The following is a 6,466-nucleotide window of genomic DNA, read 5'->3' as shown; positions in this document are numbered from 1 at the left end:
CATTAACTTGAAATACAAGTCCTTCCATGTTGTGACCCTGTCTTCCATCATGGTCCCACTAGCAAACACTGGCATACTCAGGGAGCATAGCTAAGTACAGCATAAGGAAGGGACAATTCACAGCGGGCAGGCAGGGTGAGGAACCAGCATCTTGGACACACCCAGGGGTTAGCGTCATCCTGAAGAGGCAAAGGAAGGACACTCAGAACTGGAGCCATGGAAAGAGGTCCACCTGATACCAGAATGGACTAGGGAATACTCCAGACAGAAGCATGGTACCCAAGCAGGGAAGAGGGGGCAGAAAGACCACCACCTCTTTCATCTTCTGATCCCCTCTCCCCACATTGGCCGAACCCTCTGAAAATCATGAGAATGTAGGCCTTGGAGATTGGAAGGGCATGAAAACAGAGAATACATTGAGCAGGCCCAGAACCCAGCACACCCTTGCTCACCTCCCAGGTTCATCTTTGTCAATTCTGCCCATCTCCCTCCAGCCTCACAGAGCCTTCTTGCAAGTCCCAGAATATGCCAGCTGGATCCCTATCTCGGGCCTTGGCACAGGCTGATCCCTCCATGGAGGACATTCTTCTCCTCTCTTCACTGCATTCACTCAAAATTATCCCTCCCCACACACACCCTTTCCTTAAATGTCACTTTCCCAGAGAAACATTACCTGTCCCTTGCTCTTACCCAATCAAGATGAACCACCACTGTTACATTCTCTCACTGCATTTGTTCTTCTCTTCTATGACACCCGTCATAGTTTATAACAGCAGATTTATTGTGCCATTGTTTAATACCTATATCCTCCATCAGACTGTGAACTCCATGAGAACAGGAATCAGGACTATTTTTCACAAAACAAATCTTGGCCATGAGGCAAGTGCCCAAACAAAAATTTACTGAAAGACACCATGAACCTGCTCTAACACCCTCTTCCACATCACCGCTGATCTCTGGCTACAGTTTGGCAATAATAGAGCTTATAAATAATGAAACCATTTGACATGGCAGGTCTATGCAAGAAATTTAACATGTCATCTTATCCCCGCCCCCCTCACAATGATCCAAGGAGACCAAATCTCTTATCAGCTCCATTTTTCCAATGAGGGAGCTAAGATTTGAGAGGCCTGGTCACATAGCCAGGTCACATAGCTGTGGAGTGAAGCCTGGGTATGAACCAAGGTCCTGTAGACACCACAGCTGTGATGGAACCCCTCGCACACATGGCACTACTTCCTTATGTCTCTCCCTGTGGGGTTTGTGTGTTTATACACATATCTTGCTTATTAAACTCTGGGGTGACACACCAGAACCCCAGAGTTGATATCAAGATTATTTTAAATTGAAGACATTTGATATCCAACAGATGTAGAAAGAAGCTCAGAGACTCCTTTGTCTGACTCAAGGCAGGAACATGTAAGAAATGAAGACCACCATGAATCCCCTCTAGTCTCAAGACAGACATGGAGACACCTACCACTTGGTGAGGGTTATGCCCCTGAAGATAACAGAAAGAACATTCACAGATGTACAGAAAAACATTTCCACCACCTTTGTTATCTCCATCAGTTCCCCTCCAAACCCCACTTGTCTTTCCTAAAGAAACCTGTTTATTTCCATGAGAGCCTTTTTTCCCTGCTCTTCTTCCCCTGGTAAGTTAGGTAACCATCCCTCTAAGTTATTCATCACAACATACCTGTTTGCACGCACGCACATTGCATGGATAAACTATTCCTTGCCAATGTGTCCTTTGTCTGTTTAATTTGAAGGCCCCTGGGCACAGACTTAAAAGGGTAGAGGAAAAGTTGCCCCCTACACACACACACACACCACCACCACCACCACCACCACCACTACCACCACCACCCATACATGTTCTAATGTTTTTGGGATAACAAGTTGTATTTATCTATCCCCAGTGAACATTACAGGTGCCCAATCAATGTTAAATGTTGATTCTTTCCCAGCAAGAAAGCACACTTAATGCTAATTGCTCCTAATCCCAAGTCATCAGCCAGATATATTCTATTTATTAAAGAGGTCTCTCCATTACTCTTTGGAACTCCATTGCAGTAAGCTTTCCCTATAGAACACAATTCTTTTGGCTTTTTTTTTCTTTTGCAACTCTTCATGGATTTTTAAATTTTGTTCTCTTTCTTTCTCTTCAGTGTGGGCATATATAATAAATAAATTTATTTATATAACATATTGCCTGTCTATAGATGTATTTCTTTTAAAAACTAAAATAATATCAGTTATTATGTCATCTTTAAGTTAACATGCTGGGTTAGTAACCTTTTTTTCTTTTTTAATTAATTCATTTTATAGTAGAATGCATTTTGACATATTATACAAAACTAAAGCACAATTTCTCATTCCTCTGGCTATACATGGTGCAGAGTCGCTCCAGTAGAGTAATCATACATGTATGTAAGGTGATAATGTATATCTCATTCTACCATCCTTCCCATCCCCACAGCCCCAGCACTCCCCTTACTCCTCTCTACATAAACCAAAGTTCATTCATTTTTCCCTATCCCCTACGGCCCCCCACCCCCCGCGCGCCCACTATGGATCAGCATCCACTTATCAGAGAAAACATTCGGCTTTTGGGTTTGGGGGATTGGCTTATTTCACTTAGCATGATATTCACTAGTTTCATCCATTTTACCTGCAAATGCCATAATTGCATTCTTCTTTAAAGCTGAGCAATATTTCATTGTGTATATGTACCACATTTTTTTTATCCATTTATGTGTTGATGGGCACCTAGGTTGGTTCCATAGTTTAGCTATTGTGAATAGAGCTGCTATAAACATTGATATGGCTGTGTCACTGTAGTATGCTGATTTTAAGTCCTCATGGTATAAACCAAGGAGTGGGATAGCTGGGTCAAATGGCAGATCTATTGCAAGTTTTCTAAAATACGATTCTTTGGAGGAGCCTAAGTGCAAAATCAGCACACATGGAGTTTTCTCAGGATACTTGGCCTCATCCAGAAAGGCTTGCCTCAGAAACCAGACAGCTCAGTCTTTCTGACATCCATCCCAGGAACACCTGAACCCAACTTAACCATGCAGGATGCTCCCACAGTCATATGCTGCCAGGTTGTTTCACTGAGGCATCTTGGCTTCCTGTGAGAAGAGTTTTCCGAGGCATAGACACTAGGAGCAGCATCCACTCTGGGATCTTCTGTTCCGGGTGTCAGACAGCATCCTGGGAGGCAGAGACATGCAAGAGCACTTCTATCTCCATCTCTCCTCCTGCCAGCACCTTCCTACTCTCATGGAAGGCTGCAAACACACTGGCCCTTTAAAGCACCTTCCAGGGTTCTGAACAGGCTCACCTGGTCCCTGCTGACAGCTCTGAAAGGGGACTGAATTTCACTGAAGAAAAGCCCAACTGTTGGCAGAACAGAGAGTTAGCCAGGGTGTGCCCACTATCACATTACCTGCTGCCCAATGCTGGCCCCTCCATGGCAGCCTCGGGACTCTCAACTTCTGCCTCTCCCTTGCTTCTTTTTCATTTATGATTTCCATGGCATTCTTTTCTGTCTTGAACTGTCTAACCTACCAAGATTTGTGGAATTTAGAGCACTGGGAAGGGCCATGTATCATACAGCCCAGGAATCCCAAAGTCTGGCAAAACTTACTTCAGGGTTTTTTGTTGTTGTTGTTGTTGTTGTTGTTGTTGTTTTCAAAATACAGATCTTTAGACTTCAGCTTAGATTTACAGTTGTGAACAACTATTGCTTTTGTCCGCCAGGGCATGGCTTATCTTCAGAGTCTCTTTAGAGAACTCTTTCCCCACTTTGTGTGGTTCTATTAGGGCTACCAATTCTGTTTTGTCAGCCTTCCTGCAGGTGATTTGCCCTGAGATAGAGAGGTGTCAAAAGTGGGCCAATCATGGAACCAACCATTTGACCCAGCTATCACACTCCTTGGTCTATATCCAAAGGACTTAAAATCAGCATACTATAGAAATGCAGCCACATCAATGTTTATAGCAGCTCAATTTACAATAGCTAAACTGTGGAACCAACCTAGATGCCCTTCAATTGATGAATGGATAAGGAAACTGTGGTATATATACACAATGGAATATTACACAGAATTAAAAGAGAATAAAATTATGGAATTTGCAGGTAAATGGATGGAGTTAGAGAATATTATGCTAAGCAAAGTAAGCCAATCCCAAAAAAACAAAGGCCAAATGTTCTCTCTGATAAGTGGATGCTGATCCATAATTGGGGGGGGGATGGGTAAAATGGAGGAACTTTGATTGGACAAAGGAGGGAAGGTGTGGAAAGAGGGTATGGGGGCAAGAAAGATGGTGGAATTGGACATTATCACCCCAGGTACATGTATGACTGCACATATGGTATGATGCTACATGGTGTACAACCAGAGAAATGAAAAGTTGTACTGCAATTGTGTACCATGAATCAAAATGCATTCTGTTATCATATATACCTAATTAAAATTAATTAATTAATTTAAAAATAAGTGTGAAACTACACACACACACACACACACACACACACAAAGTGGGCCAATCAGAGTTATCTCTGTGGTATTAGCCTCATGTGCATAAAAGACAAACCTATCTCTTCTCCCTTGGATGCCTAATTGTATGCAAATGACTCCTGTTCCCTATAAGGTAGGAACCTATTTATCATGAATTGCAGTTAGGTAAAATTAGCATCAGAGAGTTATGACAAAACTTAAATTACCAAGGCAAACTCCTGATTCCTGTGTGAAAAGATTTCCTTGCTCTGCTCTTCTTTCTTTTCTTCCTTCCTTCCTTCTCTCCCTCCCTCCCTCCTTTCTTTGTTTCTTTCCATTTTTTTTTTTGTTTGTTTTGCTGTTCTAGTGATGGAGCCTGGAGCTGCACCTGGCACACGCAAGGGAAGCTGTTCACCACTGGGCACTATTCCCAGTTCCTCTTACTCTGCTTAAACTAGCTTTAATGGAGTTTCGGTCACTTGCAACCAAATGTAGAGAATAAACTGAATCAGAAATTCAAGAGGTAGGGCACAAAAAATCTAACATTTTAAAATATGTCCATGAATTTCTGATGTAGGGTTAGGTTTAGGGTACTTTGACAGATGAAATCCTCAGTTTATAAGGACAAAAATGAAATCCACATAAGGGGTTTGATAATAGTAATGAGGTAAAACTTAGGGAATACTACCGTAGTACTCATTTTAAAGATAATTATATATATTATTTCATTTTATCTTGAGCACATCACTGAGTTTACTATGCTTACCTATTAAACATCTGTTTACTTGCTACTGTTGTCTTATGAACAATTGTCTTATGAACAATTGTGTATCCACCACCAAGCACAGTGCCTGGAACATAGGAACCAACTAAAATATTTGAATATTAAGCAAACTTCACATAGATAATTACTATTATTACTAGTAATTATGTTATTACTATTATTAGTAGTAGAATAGTAGTAATAGTGTTGCTAACATTTACTGAATGTTAATTTTGTGCTACATACTATTCTGAGTTCTTTTTAAATATTTCCTTAATTATTTGTCTGAGAAGGTAGGTTTCTATTATCTATCATAATATGATTAGAAACAAAACATCCTCACTTCTAAAAAGGAGGAGCAGGGAGGTATGATCAAAAACAAGACTTGGGCCGGGGTTGTGGCTCAGTGGTAGGGCACTTGCCAAGCATGCATGAGGCACTGGATTCGATCCCTGGCACCATATTAAAACAAACACACAAGCAAACAAAAAACCTAAATAAACAAAATAAAGGTATTGTGTCCATCTACAACTGAAAATATTAAAAAGGCAAAAAGGAAAAAAAAAAAACAACCAAGACTCATGGCCCAAATTCTGCAAGCAAGATGCACATGTTTCTCTGCTGGGTCACGTTGGGTACTTCAGGAAGCAGAAGCCACGATGGAATTAGATGAGTTGAGATTTATCAGTAGAAAAGAGGAAGAGGGAGCAAGAATAGGGTATGAGAGATTCAAATCACAAGATAGTTCTGACACCCGTCAATGGAGAGAAGAAAGGGAAAGAAGATTGGGTAGGAAGAGTGTCCAATTCCCACAATGCTCCAAAGAAATTGGACAACCCTGGGCAAGGACTGTCCAGGAGAAGTCCAGCATAGTCCAGAAATAGCCCAGCTCCAGCAGACCTTGAACATCATCTTGGCAAAAATGATTCCTAGAAAGAGAGGCTGTTAGGAGGTATCACACAACCACTTTCCTCAGAACTCCTATTAAACACCTGTCCGGATGGTGCTGCCCCAACTGTGCCTGCCACACCTGTGTGTGCCATGAGTTTGATTTCTTGGGAAGGAAATAAACACCAAGGAGCCTACCACATGAGATAAGCTAACCATATGAGACCAACAGTCAGCATCCACTGTCTACCACTATTCCTCACACGTAATTAACACAGCTTAGTATGTTTTCTTTCAAAATATATTG

The sequence above is a fragment of the Urocitellus parryii genome, chromosome 1 (genome assembly GCF_045843805.1).
Source record: "Urocitellus parryii isolate mUroPar1 chromosome 1, mUroPar1.hap1, whole genome shotgun sequence".
Lineage (NCBI taxonomy): Eukaryota > Metazoa > Chordata > Mammalia > Rodentia > Sciuridae > Urocitellus > Urocitellus parryii.
The sequence above is the reverse complement of the archived record's forward strand: the minus strand, read 5'-3'. Positions refer to the sequence as shown.